The following is a 20236-nucleotide window of genomic DNA, read 5'->3' on the forward strand; positions in this document are numbered from 1 at the left end:
GTAGCAGTAGTAGTAGTAGTAGTAGTAGTAGTAGTAGTAGTAGTAGAAGTAGTAGTAGAAGTAGTAGTAGTAGTAGTAGTAGTAGTAGTAGTAGTAGTAGTAGTAGTAGTAGTAGTAGTAGTAGCGGTAGTGGTAGTGAGACTGGTAGTAGTGGTTGTGGTAGTGGGACTGGTGGAAGTGGTAGTAGTAGTTGTAGTAGAAGCAGGATCAGGAGTAGTTATAGTAGCAGTAGCAGTGTAGAAGCAGTTGCAGCACCACCAACAGTAGCAGAAGTTGTAGTTGTTGTAATAGTTATAGTAGCTGCAGTAGAAGTAGTAGCAACAGCAGCAGTAGCAGCAGTAGCAGCAGGAGTAGCAGCAGCAGTAGCAGCAGCAGCAGTAGCAGCTGTAGTAGCAGTAGTAGAAGTAGTAATAGTAGTTGTAGTAGTAGTAGTAGTAGTAGTAGTAGTAGTTGTAGTAGTAATAGTAGTAGTAGTAGTAGTAGCGGTAGTGGTAGTAAGACTGGTAGTAGTGGTTGTGGTAGTGGGACTGGTGGTAGTGGTAGTAGTAGTTGTAGTAGTAGCAGAATCAGGAGTAGTAATAGTAGCAGTAGCAGTGTAGTAGAAGTACCAGCACCATCAGCAGTAGCGGTAGTAGTAGTTGTTATAGTAGTAGTAGTAACTGCAGTAGAAGCAGTAGCAGCAGCAGCAGCAGTAGCAGTATCAGCAGTAGCGGTAGTAGCAGCAGCAGTAGCAGTATTAGTAGTTGTGGTAGTAGTAGTAGTAGCTGCAGTAGAAGCAGAAGCAGCAGTAGCAGCAGTAGCAGCAGCATCAGTAGCAGCAGTAGCGGCAGCAGCAGTAGCAGTAGTAGTAGTTGTTGTAGTAGTAGCAGTAGCTGCAGTACAAGCAGTAGCAGTAGCAGCAGTAGCGGCAGTAGCAGCAGCAGAAACAGTGTTAGTAGTTGTAGTAGTAGTAGAAGTAGCTGCAGTAGAAACAGCAGTAGCAGCAGCATCAGTAGCAGCAGCATCAGTAGCAGCAGTAGCGGCAGCAGCGGTAGCAGTAGTAGTAGTTGTTGTAGTAGTAGTAGTAGCTGCAGTACAAGCAGTATCAGTAGCAGCAGTAGCGGCAGTAGCAGCAGCAGTAGCAGTATTAGTAGTAGCAGTAGTATTAGTAGTAGTAGTAGTAGTATTAGTAGTAGTGCGGTGCCGCCACGTTGCGACTCCGTCCCGCGTTGATCCTTTAAAACAAGCACGTGGACATATTCATGGAGAGTTTCGACCGTGTGCTCGCAAATATGAATAAATGAAAATGCCGAAGAACTGATTTCATTGTAGCCGGTATCAGGTTTCTTCTGATACTTTGATAAGATTGGCAGTAAATGACTAATTGTACACTTATATGACCATGGTTTCAAGCCCTTGTGGCCGGTTGTTTAAGATTTGCACATTACAAACAATTATGTTATTATGTTTTGATGCTGCGTCAGTATTATAAGTTTCAAGTGTATTAACCCAATTATGCATAGTGGACTCTCCCATCCTTCTAAATACAATCAATTTATTTCCAAAATTAGTCATGTCTAGTATATTTATTTCTATATTTAGAATATTTCTTTCAGAAATTCCTTTAAGCAAACAGCGCATCATGCGGCGTCTCATCTGGGTCTACGCTGTTTGCCAAGGCCTTTTTTCTATACGCTAGGCATAAATGGGTTAAACAGGCCATAAGCCCAAGTGGACAAAGTTGGAAAACAGTGTTTACAAAGTAAATAGTTATGAGTAGAATTAGTATTGGAATTCTGTATTAATAACAATCAATTATCTATAATTAAATATGTGTATTTTCGTCAAATTGTGATTAAGCGAATTAAGTACAACACTATATCAAATATAGTGTATTTATGGTTTAGGTCCAAATACGAACAATTGTAACAATAATAATACTTCGTATTGTTTAATGCCTAGAATTGTATGTATTTGATTACGTTGTCTTTGTATATTGTCTTCTGCTCCGAACTATTTGTTACAGCATTAATTGTTTATTACGGCAAACTTTATATTTGTGTTCCCTGCTATTTGTATTTTTGTTCTTGTAAGTGCCTTGCGAATTGAAATTTCATCGATGGATATTATTGTTCAAATTGCGATATGTTACCAGCGCTATTTCTTTAAACGTATGTGGTTATCAAGCCGTATCAACGAACTGATATAATAATGATATGCACATTACCCTATTATTTTCTACGGTCAAAAGTGCGTATGAATGCTAATCTACAAATAGTTTTAAATTATTAAATTACACAAAAAATGCCGCTTTAAGTACTGGTTTATAACAATAATGCACACTCACGTTTGGTGGCACTTACACGAGGTCTGTCCCAGAATATCGTAGAAAAAAGGCCCGAGAGTGAGATCTGTTAACATTTGAGGATTGCTCTGAGAAAACCGGGCTAAACGCATGTGCGCAAAATGCCGTCTCAGATCAGCCAGTGCAGTCCATACAGGCTAATCGGGTACGACACTTTCCGCTTTTACTGAAGTTTGAAGGAAAATTCTTCTAAACGAAATTCCAGTTGAGGCGGAAAGTGTCGCCCCTTATTAGCCTGTGCGGACTGCACAGGCTAATCTGAGACGACACTTTTTTGCAACATGCATCAGGCTCCGTTTTCCCCAAAGCGCGGCTCATTTATTCGATGACGTTTGGACGGTTTAATGTTCAGACATTTTGTAGATCGTGCGCACAAAGTCAAAAAATTAGTTCCAATAATAAATGTACACATTACTTTTGAATAAGATCACTAGATATTAACTGGCGCACGCCAATGTAATTTCACACTTCACATGTCAGCGGCATCACGCTATGTTTGACATCGGTTTGCGTAGTACGAGCCCGACAGCAGTGTTATGTACCGAACGAGCTATGACTGATGGGTATCCATGTTCATAACGACGCCATTAGTTTTTGATAACTTTCGGCAGTTTGATATCTGTTTGTTAGTCCATACGTTTGTAAATCGTTGATTCCGCTTATTCAAGTACCAATTGCACGTGTTTATCGTTTTACTTTTATTTAATTTAACACTTTTTCATGTAAATGCGTCTCTTTGGAATCTACCTTATCTCAATAATTTTCATCTGCGCCTCTCATTTCGCTAACGTAGCTGTTTTGCATTTTTGACTTAAATCGTTTCCGCATAAGCACTTTAGACGTGTTTAAACGCGCTTTTGTTCGAAGTGCCTTTTTAAATTTTTATCACGTTTCACAGCATGCCGTTACTGTATGTGATATAAATGTCAAGCAGTTTTAGCGTTCTCGCATTTTTTCACCAACATAGTTAACCTATACTGAAAATCAATCAATAATTTTACGTGCGCCGGTAAAGCATACTACGGAATTCTATAATAGACAGCCTACTGTCTACCGCCAACTGCTTACTGTCAACTGTCTACTGCTGACTTCCATTTTTTCACCAACATAGTTAACCTATACTGAAAATCAATCAATAATTGTACGTGCGCCGGTACATCATACCGCATTGACTAACCGTCTTGCATTTCTAACAAACTAATTGTTCTATTTAATATTCCTACTTCATATGCGAACATTATTTATTAATATTTCAATTCAAATTCTTTAAAAATCATGCGCACAGAAATAGACATATGTACTTTGTCTACGATATTCTGTGCCAGCCCTCGTTCATGCATATATAAACCACAATCGTTAATGGACACCATTTAGCATATTTTACCATTTTTGTTTTCTTTCGATAATAAATTTTGCATGAACCCTGGTTAGTTTCTATTTTAATTCAGTATTGATGCATTATATACCTTACATCATTAAACATTTTATTTGAATGTATTTACGATCAACGATCAACTTATGTTTATGTTTAGTGATAAAAAGTGTTTGAGCGGGAACATAAAGGAATAGTAAAGACCACATAGTGCGTCCTCTTATAATGGTGACCCCACCCACAGTTAGCCCAAAAACTTGTCCATATGAACGGACTCCCAGAGCCTTTCATAATTTGTGTTGTTACGGCTCTTTGGGTTATAAATCTTAGAATGGAATTGTTTCAACAACCCCAAAACGCTAACGTAAATACAGCAACTGGCGTCGGTCTCATCAAAGATTTCTGGCTGACTGGTCGGTCACTTTAATACGAAGAGGTCATTAGTTTCTGTACTATTTCTTCGATAGTGTTCACGTCATTAAAGTATGGAATGGTACTAAAATTGACTTAGATAAGTTTGAATACTTTTTTTGTAAAGAAAAATAAACACAACCAATCTTATATATATATATATATATATATATATATATATATATATATATATATATATATATATATATATATATATATATATCTGTATTCAAGAAGTGTACTATATTTAAAATGAACCGTCTTACACATATAGAATTTGTTGCAGTTGTTATATCGAAACATTGTGTTTTTGTGAAGCAAAATCGGTAAACCTTAGTTTCACATTATCCGTTCCATATAAAATGCGTTTCCGTTATTTTACCAAAAGGCTTATAACTAATGGCAAACTTTTGTCCGTCGTTCGTCGTCAGTCGTCCGTCGCCAACATTTGCCTTTAAACACTACAGAGGCTAGATGTAAAGCTCATTGAGGAAATAGATTTATGCCCACGTAACTACCAATGCTCTAAGCCCTTATCTTATTAACAGCACTCATGGTAGAGCGATTATGACCAGTTCGTCTGCTTGGATACTCTTGGCGTATCGTGTCTTTTCATTTGTTTTCCGTGGTTAAATGTTTAGATTCGTCAGCTTTCTATTTATATCAGTAAAAATGTCACTGCTGTACCACTGCTAAATACCGTAGACACACGATTCTCCCATATTTTTTGGTTTTAGGGACAGTTGAATTAAGAGCAGCTACAAATTAAGATACAAATTATGTGAACAAGTAATTGGTCATGTTATGTTATGCAATTATTCAAATTAAAATATAATACAAACAGGATCAATCAAGTGCAATATCATGAAAGCAAATTAGTGTTTGTGACCAATCTAGTGAGATATAGTTATTAATATTGATTCACTTCGAATAAGCAATGAAAGGTGTCAACTAAGCTACATGTACTATACGATGGACAGCCCAAATAACTCATTTACTCCTTTAACCTGTCTTTTGAGAGTTATTTTATTTATAGTCAATACTCTCTATGATGCCTGTTGAAATGTTGCCTGTAATCTTAACAGAAATACATTAGCCATAACATAATTGTAAAACTATCGAAATTGTAGTGTAAATCACAGAGCTTCAATGTTTGTCCGTCACCACCAACCATGCACCTGACCAGCATTAGCTCATACAGAAATGCAACATCAGCCTATTAGTTCGTGTGCTGTTGAACAATCTTTCTCCTTGATAATCGGCAAGTTCGAAACAGGGTCACGTGTGGTAAAAAACTAGGTCATAATAAAAGAATTTATAACCACTCTTATGATTACGCCATATTTAAGAAAAAGCTTGTTAACACTTATTTTTGCACAGTCATCGTAAAATTTATAAAACAGCGATATCTAGACATAGTTTGAAACTCGGTCACGTAGGGTCAAACTACATTACTACGTCAAATTAAAGAAAATGCTTTCGAAAAGTCAAGAGGCGATCATTCTTCATGAAACGAAGAACATTTGCCTGATTCAAACGATATCCCGGCCGATTTTCAAAATAGGTCACAACGGGTAAACAACGAGGTCACTAGGTCAAGTTTTAGAAAATAATGTGAAACTCTTGAAGGTCACATGTTTGCTGAATCTCCATGAAACTTGGTCAGGACTATGATAACTCAGCGGATGTCGAAGATAGGTAACGTTGGGTCAAAAACTAGGTAGATAGGTCAAATAAAAGCAAAAGCAGGTGAAAACTTTATAAAGGGATAAATCTTTATGGAACTTTGTCAGAATAATAAATTTTGTCGCAATAATATATCGACCTAGATTAAAACTGGGTCAATGCAGGGTCAAAAATAGTACAAAAGTGTAGTATGTAATATACCTTAATATTGCACTATTCACTTAATATTTTATGAAATAAACGAGCCTGTAGTTTATTGTATAGTATCAACAAATCGAACAACAAAAAAGACACACATTTTAGATATTTAGGGGTATTACGAGTCGACAAATCTAAATGTTTGGCAATTTGTTGTAAATGTCAAACATACAAGACAGATATATACGGAATCCGGATAGGGCCAAGTTGAGTGTCGCGTGTCGACCTTCGAGGTCGACACACGACATTCAAGCGACATTCTCTCGACGCTCAATACGACGCGCGACAATCATGCGACAATCAATATTTGAGTGTCGCATATCGCGCTGGGTTTTAGAAAAAAATAGCAGAAAATCTTGACTGTCGACTGAATTGTCGCGCGTCGTATTGAGCGTCTAGAGAATGTCGCGAGAATGTCGTGTGTCGACCTTCGAGCGCGACACTCGACATTCTCTCGACGCACGATACGACGCGCGACATTTAATATGATATATCGCGAGAATGTCGCCTGTCGACCTAAAAATCACACGACATTCTCTCGACGCACGACATTCTCTCGACGCTCAATACGATATATCGAGCCAATATCGCGCAATTGTCGCTTGTCTACCTAAAAACCCCTAGGTCGACACACGACATTCTCTCGACACTCAATTCGACGCGCAACAATCATGCGACAATCAATATTTGAGTGTCGCATATCGCGCTGGGTTTTAGAAAAAAAAAATCGCAGAAAATCTTGACTGTCGACTGATTTGTCGCGCGTCGTATTGAGCGTCGAGAGAATGTCGCTTGAATGTCGCGAGAATTTCGTGTGTAGACCTTCGAGCGCGACACTCGACATTCTCGCGACATTCTCACGACGCACGACAAATCTGTCGACAGTCAATATGATATATCGCGAGAATGTCGCCTGTCGACCTAAAAATCACACGACATTCTCTCGACGCACGACATTCTCTCGACGCTCAATACGATATATCGAGCCAATATCGCGCAATTGTCGCTTGTCGACATAAAAACCCCTAGGTCGACACACGACATTCTCTCGACGCTCAATACGACGCGCGACAATCATGCGACAATCAATATTGAAGTGTCGCACATCGCGCTGGGTTTTAGAAAAAAAAATTCGCAGAAAATCTTGACTGTCGACTGATTTGTCGCGCGTCGTATTGAGCGTCGAAAGAATGTCGCTTGAATGTCGCGAGAATGTCGTGTGTCGACCTTCGAGCGCGACACTCGACATTCTCTCGACGCACGACAACTCAGTCGACAGTCAATATGATATATCGCGAAAATGTCGCCTGTCGACCTAAAAATCACTAGGTCGACACACGACATTCTCTCGACGCATGACATTCTTTCGACGCTCAATACGATATATCGAGCCAATATCGCGCAAGTGTCGTATGTCGACCGGTGTGGGAGTAATTTTTTCATCTGCAAGCAAGGTGTTATAGTAACTTTTTCAGCTTAAGTAAAAAAAGCGGCATCTAGTAGCAGCAATAACAGCAGCAGCAGCAACAGTAGCAGCAGTGGCAGTAGCAGCAGTTGCAGCAGTAGTAGCAGTAGCAGCAGTAGTAACAGTATTAGTAGTTGTTGTAGTAGTAGTAGTAGTTGTAGTAGAAGCAGTAGCAGCAGCAGCAGTAGCAGTAGCAGCAACATCAGTAGCAGCAATTGCAACAGTAGTAGCAGTAGCAGCAATAGTAGGAGTAACAGCAGTAGCAGCAGTAGAAGGAGTAGCAGCAGTAGCAGTAGTAGCAGAAGTAGTTGCAGTAGTAGAAGTAGTAGTAGCAGTAGTAGTAGTAGCAGTAGTAGAAGAAGTAGTAGTAGTAGAAGTAGTAGTAGTAGTAGTTGTAGTAGTAGTAGTAGTAGTAGTAGTAGTAGTAGTAGTAGTAGAAGTAGTAAAAGTAGTAGTAGTAGTAGTAGTAGTAGTAGTAGTAGTAGTAGTAGTAGTAGTAGTAGTAGTAGTAGTAGTAGTAGTAGTAGCGGTAGTGGTAGTAAGACTGGTAGTAGTGGTAGTGGGACTGGTGGTAGTGGTAGTAGTTGTTGTAGTAGTAGCAGGATCAGGAGTAGTAATAGTAGCAGTAGCAGTGTAGAAGCAGTTGCAGCACCAACAACAGTAGCATTAGTTGTAGTTGTTGTAATAGTAATAGTAGCTGCAGTAGAAGCAGTAGCAGCAGCGGCAGTAGCAGTAGCGGCAGCAGGAGTAGCAGCAGCAGCAGCAGCAACTGTTGCAGCAGTAGTAGAAGCAGCAGCAGTAGGAGCAGCAGTTGTAGCAGTAGTAGTAGTAGTGTAGTAGTCGCAGTAGTAGTAGTAGTAGTAGTAGTAGTTGTAGTAGTAGTAGTAGCGGTAGTGGTAGTGAGACTGGTAGTAGTGGTTGTGGTAGTGGGACTGGTGGTAGTGGTAGTTGTAGTAGTAGCAGAATCAGGAGTAGTAATAGTAGCAGTAGCAGTGTAGTAGCAGTACCAGCACCACCAGCAGTAGCGTTAGTAGTAGTTGTTGTAGTAGTAGCAGTAACTGCAGTAGAAGCAGTAGCAGCAGCAGCAGTATCAGCAGTAGCGGCAGTAGCAGCAGCAGTAGCAGTATTAGTAGTTGAAGTAGTAGTAGCTGCAATTGAAGCAGAAGCAGCAGCACCAGTAGCAGCAGCATCAGTAGCAGCAGTAGCGGCAGCAGCAGTAGCAGTAGTTGTTGTAGTAGTAGAAGTAGCTGCAGTACAAGAAGTAGCAGTAGCAGCAGTAGCAGCAGCAGTATTAGTAGTTGTAGTAGTAGTTGCTGCAGTAGAAGCAGAAGCAGCAGTAGCAGCAGCATCAGTAGCAGCAGCATCAGTAGCAGCAGTAGCGGCAGCAGCAGTAGCAGTAGTAGTAGTTGTAGTAGTAGTAGTAGCTGCAGTACAAGCAGTATCAGTAGCAGCAGTAGCGGTAGTAGCAGCAGCAGTAGCAGTAGTAGTAGTAGTAGTAGTATTAGTAGTAGTAGTAAAAGTAGTAGTAGTAGTAGTAGTAGTAGTAGTAGTAACGGTAAGGTTAGTGAGAGTGGTAGTAGTGGTAGTGGGACTGGTGGTAGTGGTAGTAGTAGTTCTAGTAGAGAAGAATCAGGAGTAGTAATAGTAGCAGTAGCAGTGTAGTAACAGTTGCAGCACCACCAACAGTAGCAGTAGTTGTAGTTCTTGTAATAGTAGTAGTAGCTGCAGTAGAAGCTGTAGCAGCAGCAGCAGCAGTAGCAGAAGTAGCGGCAGCAGGAGTAGCAGCAGCAGCAGAAGCAGCAGTAGCAGCAATAGTAGCAATAGCAGCAGTAGCAGGAGTAACAGCAGTAGAAGGAGTAGCAGCAATAGCAGTGCCAGCAGTAGCGGCAGCAGGAGTAGCAGCAGTAGTAGCAGCAGTAACAGCAGCAGCAATAGCAGCAGCAACAGCAGTAGCAGAAGAAGCAGCAGTAGCAGGAGTAACCGCAGTAGCAGCAGTAGAAGGATTAGCCGCAGTAGCAGAAGTAGCTGCAGTAGTAGTAGTAGAAGTAGCAGTAGTAGCAGAAGTAGTAGTAGTTGTAGTAGTAGTAGTAGTAGTAGTAGTAGTAGTAGTAGTAGTAGTAGTAGTAGTAGTAGTAGTAGTTGTAGTAGTAGCAGCAGTAGTAGTAGTAGTAGTAGTAGTAGTAGTAGTAGTAGTAGTAGTAGTAGTAGTAGTAGTAGTAGTAGTAGTAGTAGTAGTAGAAGTAGCGGTAGTGGTAGTGAGACTGGTAGTAGTGGTAGTGAGACTGGTGGTAGTGGTAGTCGTAGTTGTAGTAGTAACAGAATCAGGAGTAGTAAAAGTAGCAGTAGCAGTGTAGTAGCAGTACCAACACCACCAGCAGTAGCAGTAGTACTAGTTGTTGTAGTAGTAGTATTAGCTGCAGTAGAAGCAGTAGCAGCAGCAGTAGCAGTATTATTATTATTATTATTATTATTAGTAGTAGTAGTAGTAGTAGTAGTAGTAGCAGCAGCAGTAGTAGCAGTAGCAGGAGTTACAGCGGTAGCAGCAGTAGCAGGAGTAGCAGTAGTAGCAGACGTAGCAGCAGTAGTAGTAGTAATAGAAGTAATAGTTGTAGTAGTAGCAGTAGTAGTAGTAGCAGTAGTAGTAGTAGTAGTAGTAGCAGTAGTAGTAGTAGTAGTAGTAGTAGTAGTAGTAGTAATAGTCGTAGCAGTAGTAGTAGTAGTAGTAGTAGTAGAAGTAGTAGTAGTAGTAGTAGCGGTAGTGTTAGTGATACTGGTAGTAGTGGTAGTGGTAATGGAACTGGTGGTAGTGGTAGTAGTAGTAGTAGCAGAATCAGGAGTAGTAATAGTAGCAGTAGCAGTGAAGTAGCAGTTGCAGCACCACCAACAGTAGCAGTAGAAGTAGTTGTTGTACTAGTAGTAGTAACTGCAGTAGGAGCAGAAGCAGCAGTAGCAGCAGCAGCAGTAGCAGCAGCTGCAGCATTAGTAGCAGTAGCAGTAGTAACAGTATAAGTAGTTGTTGTAGTAGTAGTAGTAGCTGCAGAAGAAGCAGTAGCAGCAGCAGCAGCAGCAGTAGCAGCAACAGCAGTAGCAACAGTAGTAGCAGTAGCAGGAGTAACAGCAGTTGCAGCAGTAGAATGAGTAGCAGCAGAAGTAGTAGTAGCAGAAGTAGCTGCAGTAGTAGTAGTAGTAGTAGCAGTAGTATTAGTAGCAGTAGTAAAAATAGTAGTAGTAGTTGTAGTAGTAGTAGTAGTAGTAGTAGTAGTAGTAGTAGCTGCAGTAGAAGCAGTAACAGCAGCATCAGTAGCAGTATCAGCAGTAGCGGCAGTAGCAGCAGTAGTAGCAGTAGTAGTAGTAGTAGTAGTAGTAGTAGTAGTAATAGTTGTTGTAGTAGTGGCAGCAATAACAGCAGCAGTAGCAGTAGTAGCAGCAGCAGTAGCAGCAGCAGCAGTAACAGCAGTAGCAGTAGTAGAAGTAGTAGCAGCAGTAGCAAGAGTAGCTGCAGTAGCAGTAGTAGTAGCAGCAGTAGTAGTAGTAGTAGCAGCAGCAGTAGCAAATAACTGCATAAACATTGCATGCTATGCATTTTCCAGATATTTCATCAAGAGTCAATAACATGAACTGGAATTGTTATCTCTTTTAGGTATTATCTGCCTATGGCAATGTTGAGTGCGAGCTGCACATCATAATTATGATATTGGTTCTTATTCCATGAACATTGAGATCAAAGCACAATGCTCTATAATCTGTAGATTATGTAACTTTTTCAATTGTTTATCAGTCTATTAATAACCATTTATTGTAATAGCCTTACATATAGATGATACAAGTGTTGTTTATTCATAGATAAATAATTGATGGAACTTGGAAATAATTTGATCTGGACAATTTTTGAAAATTGGGAACCTTGATTCTGAATTTTGTCAAACATAGTTTTGTTCCTAGAATATAGGGTATCATGTTTTGCGTTCATTATGTTATGGATTTTGTTGTTCTTCTGGTTTAAAATATATAAATAAATCACGTGAAGAAAAGAGAAGCTAGTTGTTAAAATTGTATTTATTATTATATAATTATATAACACAGCAAAACATAACTGCAAGAATGTTGAGTGGACACATTATTAAAATAAAAGTATCGTTCAACCCAGTACAATAAAATATGCATCATTTAAAATGGACAAATCATAAATTATTACATGTAACTGTGTCATGAATCAAAAGTAAAGAGCATTTAGACGGCTATAATCTAATTAATGCATGCGCCTAAATTGTTTTACAAGATTGCATGTTCAGTCCACACTAATCAGGGAGACACTTTCCGCTTTTGTCGTATTTTTCTATGAGCGAAAATCCAGTTATGGCAGAAAGTATCGCACCTGATAAGCCTGTGCGGACTACACAGCCTAATCTGGGACAACACTATGTACATGCATTAAAATCTCTTTTTACAGAGCGAGCCTCAAGTATTTATTAAATGAGTCTTCTTACATGATTTTTTTAAGAAACACTCAGAAATCTCTCAGTAAAACATGATTTATTTGATAGCAGGCGCAGAAAAATTAATTGAACTTAAAGTAAAATTATTCAGGAAATGTACATGAAGTTCCAAGCTTAACTAAACAGCACTGTCATTTTAAGCAATATATCGAATAAATGTCTTGTAACGCGATAGTGTGCACGAAAATCGTCGATATTTTCTGGTATTCCCATGTAATTTGGTACTGTATGATGTTCTTGTTTTGAGAGAGTATACTCAAAATAGTTAGTATACTGTATTCTTAAATAACCCATCCAAACTAAAGCGCATTCCATCACTTACCTTACCAAACATGCGTATTACAACTTCCGTTTCCAGACTAAAGTGAGCGATCGAAGTCGACCTAGTTTACAGTAAAGATGGTATAGTTTTACGGAAAACGAAGTTAAACTCCTGGTCTCTATTATAGATAGTAGCATATAAAAAATAACAAAAATATGGGCTTCCATCCTGAGCTTAGAACCAGCAGAAAACATGTGTTTATTGCATGGAATTTCAGCCGAATAAACATCTTAATGTGACTTGAACACTTACACGTGGGTGTAAAATAGCGTGAACCCAAACGACCATACTCGCAACAATCACGCACCAATGACTGAATTTTGACTACTACTCTAGTAGTGCTATTATTACTGCTGCAGCTACTACAACTACAACAACTACTTCTACTGCCAATGTTGGTGGTGCTGGTGCTGCTAATGCAATGCTACTGCTACTATTACTTCTACTACTACCACTACTACCAGTCCCACTACCACTACCACAATAACCAGTCTCACCGCTACTACCATCACTACTACTACTACTACTACTGCTACTACTACTACTACTACTGCTACTACTACTACTACTACTACGACTACTACTACTACTACTACTACTACTGCTGCTACTTCTGCTACTACTGCTTGTCCTGCTGCTGCTGTTACTCCTGCTACTACTACTGCTGCTGCTACTGCTGTTGCTACTGCTGCTGCTGCTGCTGCTACTTCTACTACTACTACTACTACTACTACTAATAATAATAATAATGTGTCGCGCTCGAAGGTCGACACACGACATTCTCGCGACATTCAAGCGACATTCTCTCGACGCTCAATACGACGCGCGATAAATCAATCGACAGTCAAGATTTTATGCGAAATTTTTTCTCTAAAACCCTGCGCGATATGCGACACTCAAATATTGATTGTCGCGCGTCGTATTGCGCGTCGAGAGGTCGACACGCGACACTCAACTTGGCCCTATCCGGATTCCGTAGATATATACATTGAAAGCAGTTAATTATATACAAAAAGCTCGAAATCTCATTACAGCAAAGACAAACACATCAGCATAAAATATAGATACAGAAATTAAAAGGTCGCCATGAATTGTTTTTCAACAATCATTTTATATATAATAACAAGAAAATATACAAAATACATGTACAATTTTACTCTTTTTTTCAACAAATATTGATAGAAACTTAACAAAAGATAATTTAATAATCATTTAAAAGAAAGAGACACTAATTTTCATGTTTAGATCAATAATTCGAATATTTATAATGAAAATATATTTTTTTTATTTTCACTTGCAATACTTAATTGCCCTAGCCACCAATGGCACAAAACACACACCATAAGATATACAATGTATACTTTTTCTATTAAAAAAATGACAAAACATATTTTCTCTCCATAATTGCTCAAGAGTATAAATCATATTAACATATTAATCAGAATACATAATTAATCAACAACAAAAATAAATATCAATAATTACTTAAAGCAATACATATATAGCCGTACATAAATGATAAAATTTGTTTTGTGGCAAATAACCTCAAGACAAAAGAACGAATCAGAATTAATATAGAAAGTTTTCATATGCGCTTGTATGAAATGGTACAATCTTATGTGTATCAAAACAACTTTTTAAACATAAGGTTATTTGTTAAAAATGAGAATTTACATTTATAACTGTGTTTATATCTATGTTTTTTCTATTAAATGAGCTATTGCAATTCCATTACAATGATGTTATTGTTATTAGATAGTCCCACAATTATCTGTTGAATGCTGGTGTTGCAGCAGACAGACACTGGATAGATTAACTCATATTTCTGTGAAGCCAGAGTTGCCAGTTTCTTACTCCCCTCTTGATCCACCTGTATGACATTATTGGAGTTACATGCACAGACAAGGACTTGTCCTGCAGGTGTGACATGTACACCAAATGGATGTATCAGTTCAGGGTCCATGAAGATGGATATCACGGTGCCATCTGCGGCCAGAGTGAGCAGCTTGTCCTTGGCGCCAATGACATATATACGGTCACCAGCAAGACTCACTGCACACTTGAACACTGTAAAGTTTAAAACAAGTTATATGTAAACACATCAGAATTAAAGACATTGACACTTTATTAAAAAATAAATAATCGCATATAAGTTCATTCGTGATGTAAATATACCAAGAAGTAATTATATTCTATGTTTAAATAATGAAATACACATGTATTGACAATTTGTTCAATGTTTTCATTATTCATATATATTAACCATCCATTTACCTGTATATTCATATTCTATATTCTCATAAAGTTTTTTTATGAGTGTCCCAGTAAGTGTGTAGTGGTAGAGAGCATTGCCAGAGGTGACATACAATGCTCCCTTATGGTGGGCAATACCTATAGCTTCATGGGGCACCTTAAACTCCCTCCCTTTCAATAGCTGCCCTTTTTTCACAGATATAAACTGGACATATCCAGAACAAAGAGACACAGCTACCTCACTCGATGTGATTTTGCAAATGTCCCTTGCAGCAGCAGACATTTCACAGTGACTAGACACATTGTAATGCTGGTCCAAAAGTTTCACGTTCTCATTAAGCCTATCTGCAAGAATGACATGACCACTAGGAAGGCTGCACATGCCAACGAAAAAGCAAGTATGACTTGTGTCACTTGATATTTTCAAATTATACTCGGACTTTCCCTTCACAGTCAACACCTGGTCTGAATTCATCTTGATTGTCCTGCCTAGACAAGACTGTTTAGTCAGGTACTGCACAATGTCAGTGTTTGCCTGGAATATTATTTGACTCTGAACCTTCACTGGGTTCTCCTTCAGATATGACTCAAACTCGTGTATCTTGTCCAAGCATTTCCTGCTGGCTATAAACTCAAGGTCTTTCTTGCTCTTATCACAAAGGCTCTGTACAGCTTCACTGAGGTGTTGCAGTTTATCCTTCAGTAGTCTGCAGTTTTCAATATCTTTCTTGAGAGAGGTTTGCAAAGCGGTCCTTATTTCATCTAGTTCTTTCAAAGTGGAATTTTCCAGTCCATCCAAATCGGCATTTAATTTCTTACGCAGTTCTCTGATTTCTTGCAGTTTTTCGTTATATGATTCCTCCACGAAATTGATGTTGACCTCCTGTGTAGTCTTATACATATTTAATTCAGCAAGAGTTGTTTGAATTTTGTTTGACAACTGCTTCATATCCGCTGACATCTTTTTGACAGATTCAGAAATAAGAGCTAAATTGGTACATTGTCTGAAATAGCAACATGAATCATAATTATCCATTATTAATTTGACATGAAAAACATTAGGTGAAATAAAACATATAAAAGGAGTAAAATGATAATATTGCAATGCAGGTATTGGATATACAAACATATGTCACATCATGTCATCTAGATTTCTGGAAAAAATGATCAAATATTAGAATTTAAGTATTTAATTTTTTAGAATAATTCTTATAATGTTTCAAACAACTGAACTACATGTATGAAACTGTTTACATTATTTTTTAAGTTGATTGATGCAAGTGATACCAACCTACTTTTTACGAAGTTGGTCATTTCTAACTACTTTTAAGTTAATGATAGTGTCACCTACCTGTGATGCAGTAAAACACAATCAGAGCAGCACAGCTGACTGTGGTCCTGGCAGAACATTTTCAGTTTTTGGTTGTTGTGAACATCACATTTAAGTAGCAAATCCTCCATCGTCTTTATTAAAGGCCATTTATTTTGATCTTCTCTACCAAGTGTTGAATGGTTTACAAACATTTGATCATGGTGATAAAGGCAATTTTGACAAAAACACTTCAAACATGTTTCACAAAAAATATCAGCACTTGTTTCGATATGTTTACTTTCGCAAACAAAACAGGAAAAGTCCTTCACAAAATCAGAGCTTTCATTTACTGAATCTGCAGAAGTTGCCATTTTCAATAGATATTGTGACTGTCCCCTGATTAAAAACTTGTGATTTGTCTATTAGTTTGACTAGTAGTTTTATGAAATACGAGTGTAATCAAAACTAAAAAGTGTTGCATGTCGACACACAGAGTTTTATGTTAGTATAATAACCAATGTACTTCACTTCAAACTGGTAATCATGGCAGAATTATGTTGCCTGGTTAAGCAGAAAATCCACTTAAAGTCACAATGAAGTATAAAGCCCATTAAAACTTGATACAAGTTTTCAGTTAAAAGGACATGTTCACAGATTTTCAAAAATGAAAAAAAAATATTTTGTTTTAACAAAGATCCAATATTTGGAGTAGTACTAGATAACTATAAAAGCAAGAAAAAAGGGTGAACAATTGCCTTGCCCAGAATGCTTATCTTGATTTTTTGAAAGCTTAATCCAACGTGCTACCACTACTCCACTGAGGCTTTAATACGTTTATGAAACATTCAAACAATAAATTAGCCATACACACACTTTAAAAATGTTAAATGAAAAAGCGCTTTATCATTTTACTGATTTTGATTGATGATCATCCATAAATCAAATATTTTTCAAAGACTGAGTGTTATTTTTCTCAAAACAACTCACAATTCTTTTCAGAAATTCATTGGCAAACCTGCAAACATCAACATAATGTAAGACAAAAATGTCTACTTCTGAGTAAACCCTGTAAATATTTCTGAAGTCATTTCACACAATGGAGTAAGATCTAGATCTAAGTAAACACCATTGAATACTCATCAGCACCTCAGATATAGAAATCAACATCAAATCAATTAAGAAATGAGAAACAAATCCAATAAGTATTTCCTTAATTATACCGAAAGCCAAATTTGCCATACAAAATGAACATGTTTTTGGTAGATATAGGTACTGATAATTCTAAAAACATGCACATAATATAAATCCTAATGGCGGTAGTCAATGGTTAACAGTTATCTTTTTAATATTTGCGAATAAAATTGTTAAAAAACCAAATTCCGCAAACTGGTATAAATAGCAATTCCTTTTCACTTTTTTTTTTAAGTATTAACAATAAATATCTTAAAATAAGATTATGGGTGTTGATGTTGGTTAGTGTTGAAAGATAATCAGTAACATCAATGAGATCAAATGCCCTAGATGGTTTTATCCACGCAGTTCTTAGTTGCATCGCACCCACATCAATAACATATAATAATTAAAGTTTAGCGCCAGTTTTGGTGACTTATTTATCATAATTAGATACTTTTGATAATGTATCTAAAGATACATCACATAAATACTTTTTGAAAATGACATAAAACACAAAGAGTAACCAGTAAAACCAGTAAAACGTGAATAATGCATACACTTTTAAATATTAAACGCGCGTTCTTTATTAGGCCTCTTTTAGTTGTTTAACGCACATTGCTATTTGAGTATATCGCGTTGTGAATTATCAAGATCATGCTAAATATGTTAGCAAATCTTATTGAATTCATCTTAATAAATCAAACATTGTATATATCCTGTCCTAGTTTTGCAAAACACACATTAGAAATCTATTATTAACCTGCCATGTTTGCATGAATATCATCTTTTAAAGTATTTCTGGTCTCAAGATAATTCTTGTTTGGCCATAGAAATGCAATAGCTTAAATACAAAACAGTATCCAGACTGATCTAACACAATCCTTGTGAAATGGAATGTACCTACGCCATTGAAAGAGAGAGGTCCTTATTGCACTGCTGCACCAACGGCTTTTGTAAAAGCCAATTCTTTAACGTGTTTAAAGGTCAATTATGAAAACAACAAATAACTATCTATTGGAAAAAAACATAAGGATAGGCAACAACAAAAATAATTCTTCATTTGATATAAACTACATTAGTGCAAAGAATGCAATATGAATAATTAAATATGAAAATATAGCCTTTAAGTGTACAACGGTTGTAACCACTTAGGCTTTCCGCTGGAAAACATAGTTACATTCTTTCAAAACCAAACCTGCATGTTTGTCAAATTAGCGGATGCAGAATGAGAATTTTGTTTACGCTATACTACAAAATGGTCTATTAAATTATGTTATCTGTGTAATTGTAACTAAGTAAACATTTTGAAGATTGCACATTTTCTATTTCACACATTTTTTTCCCAAAGCATGAAATTCCATTTATTCATTTTGGCCAATGGCAATCATTCACTAACAGAAGAGAGAGTGATAGCTCGTTCACTCTGCATTAATCAATAAAGTTTTCTATAAATAAATTAAGTGTCAAATTAAGATCGTCAATTGTAACTGAATTTTTCAGCGCATAAGAAAATTAACATGGGGAAATAATTTTTACTTTTACCTTGCAATTCCTCTAAAAAGACCTTTATAAATAAACAAAGTTTATTTTGAATCCCACCAATGCCGTCTGAATAATGCTCTGTTGAAGAAAGTTGCAGTTTTCAGTAATTTTCTGCACACATTAAAATAAGCAAATAGAAATTTCCCTCAAAATACAAGAACAGATCTTATCTATCTTGTACATTGTAATTCCTGTAGATGTTTTATATTGATCTTTCCACTACTTAAGTTATGAACTTATGATTTATACACACAAAATGAAGGGCTATTACTAGGTAAATACTGAAGAAAGATTTACTGTCCATTAATTTACACTGCATTTTCACTAAAAGCCATTCATCAGTAGGGGTCCTATATGAAGAATCATTTGAATACCTTCTTATTTTGATAAGAGTGTTGTTGCTCTTGTACTATAGACTTCCTGTAAATGTCCTCTATCAATGTACAAAGTTTTATTTTAAATACTTTCGATACTAAGCGAGGTATGCTTTGCACAAGAAAATTAACTTAAGGGCAATACCTCTTAAGAAAGTTTTAGTTTTTGTATAACACATTGCCTCTGAATGCCTTCTTTTAGTTTATAAAGTTTCATTTGAATTCCCAGTTATGCTCTGCACAAGAAGCAGGACAGACTGACGGTCGAATGAACAGAAAAATGATGGACATGCAATGCTAGTACTATATGCCTCCCGTCATGGCGTACACAAAAGTATTTATTAAAAGGGACATTTTCATCGATTTTTGCATGTATCGAAGTTTGTCATTAAATGCTTTAACTGATAAATATAAAGATTGGAACTAAATAGTTCCAATAAAAAACAAGAATACAATTAAAGAAAGCAAACAAGTAATCCTCATCTGGGCTCGAACCACTGAACCATGGAGTAAACATCTAGCATTTAAACGACTCTGCCATCCGTGTTCATACAGTGAGTATTGTATTTTATACTTTATCTAATAAATCCTCGAAGTGTCAAAAAATATTACGATTACAACAAAACTCTCCAAAGTATTCCATCGTTTCGTGTTTGTAACGCTATATAATTTTCAGGTTTTTAAAACGTCAAAAGATGCATATAATGGATATTTTAGAGCATGGCAAATGTTCAGTATTACTGTTTCCTTGAAAATACCATAACTGCAACCAACATTTGCGAACCTGAACTTTTTTCAATTTACCAAACCCTGAAAAGGTCTATTTTAATCAAATATGCCACTCTAAGTCGATAACTCTTCATTAAGCAAGGCTGGAACCTGATAAACCGTGCATGATTACTCAAGATACTACATGATACTAGCAAGCATCAACTAAATGTTGCTATTATAAGGCAATGTGAATGTTGTCTTATTTTCAGGATGTTCTTCATCAAATCTCATAGACAAGTACTGACAAATGTCCATACCCACAATTTAACAACGAAAAGACATGATTGCCAGAGGTACTGTTCTTAACATTTTCCCACAAACCCCAGTTATCTAGGGAAAATGGCCAACATGCAGCAGTTCAATCAAACAAAATTAATTAGAGCTTTTTCAAAATCATTTCCAATCCCCCCCCCCCCCCACACACACACCGCTTTGTAAGCTTCATTGAAGGGCAGATAACTTGGAAGTATGTACAACACTGGTGTAAATTATAATAAAGTGTCTTGCACATCTTCAC

General features: G+C 37.1%; 1 protein-coding gene across 3 annotated transcripts in view; it reads left to right on the top strand.

Annotated features, from left to right (window-relative positions):
* LOC127868123 (4-aminobutyrate aminotransferase, mitochondrial-like) overlaps nt 1-20236 on the top strand; it is a 96800-nt gene that overhangs the window by 42753 nt on the left and 33811 nt on the right. The window contains exon 14 of one of the 3 annotated variants that reach the window (XM_052409741.1): nt 1596-1612. The exons of the other annotated variants lie outside the window; for them this stretch is intronic. The gene's annotated coding sequence lies outside the window, so the exon portion shown is untranslated. Of the gene's footprint in view, nt 1-1595; nt 1613-20236 lie in introns of those variants that run through there. 3 annotated transcript variants of the gene reach the window in all.

This window comes from Dreissena polymorpha, chromosome 2 (assembly GCF_020536995.1).
Source record: "Dreissena polymorpha isolate Duluth1 chromosome 2, UMN_Dpol_1.0, whole genome shotgun sequence".
Taxonomy (NCBI): Eukaryota; Metazoa; Mollusca; class Bivalvia; order Myida; family Dreissenidae; genus Dreissena; species Dreissena polymorpha.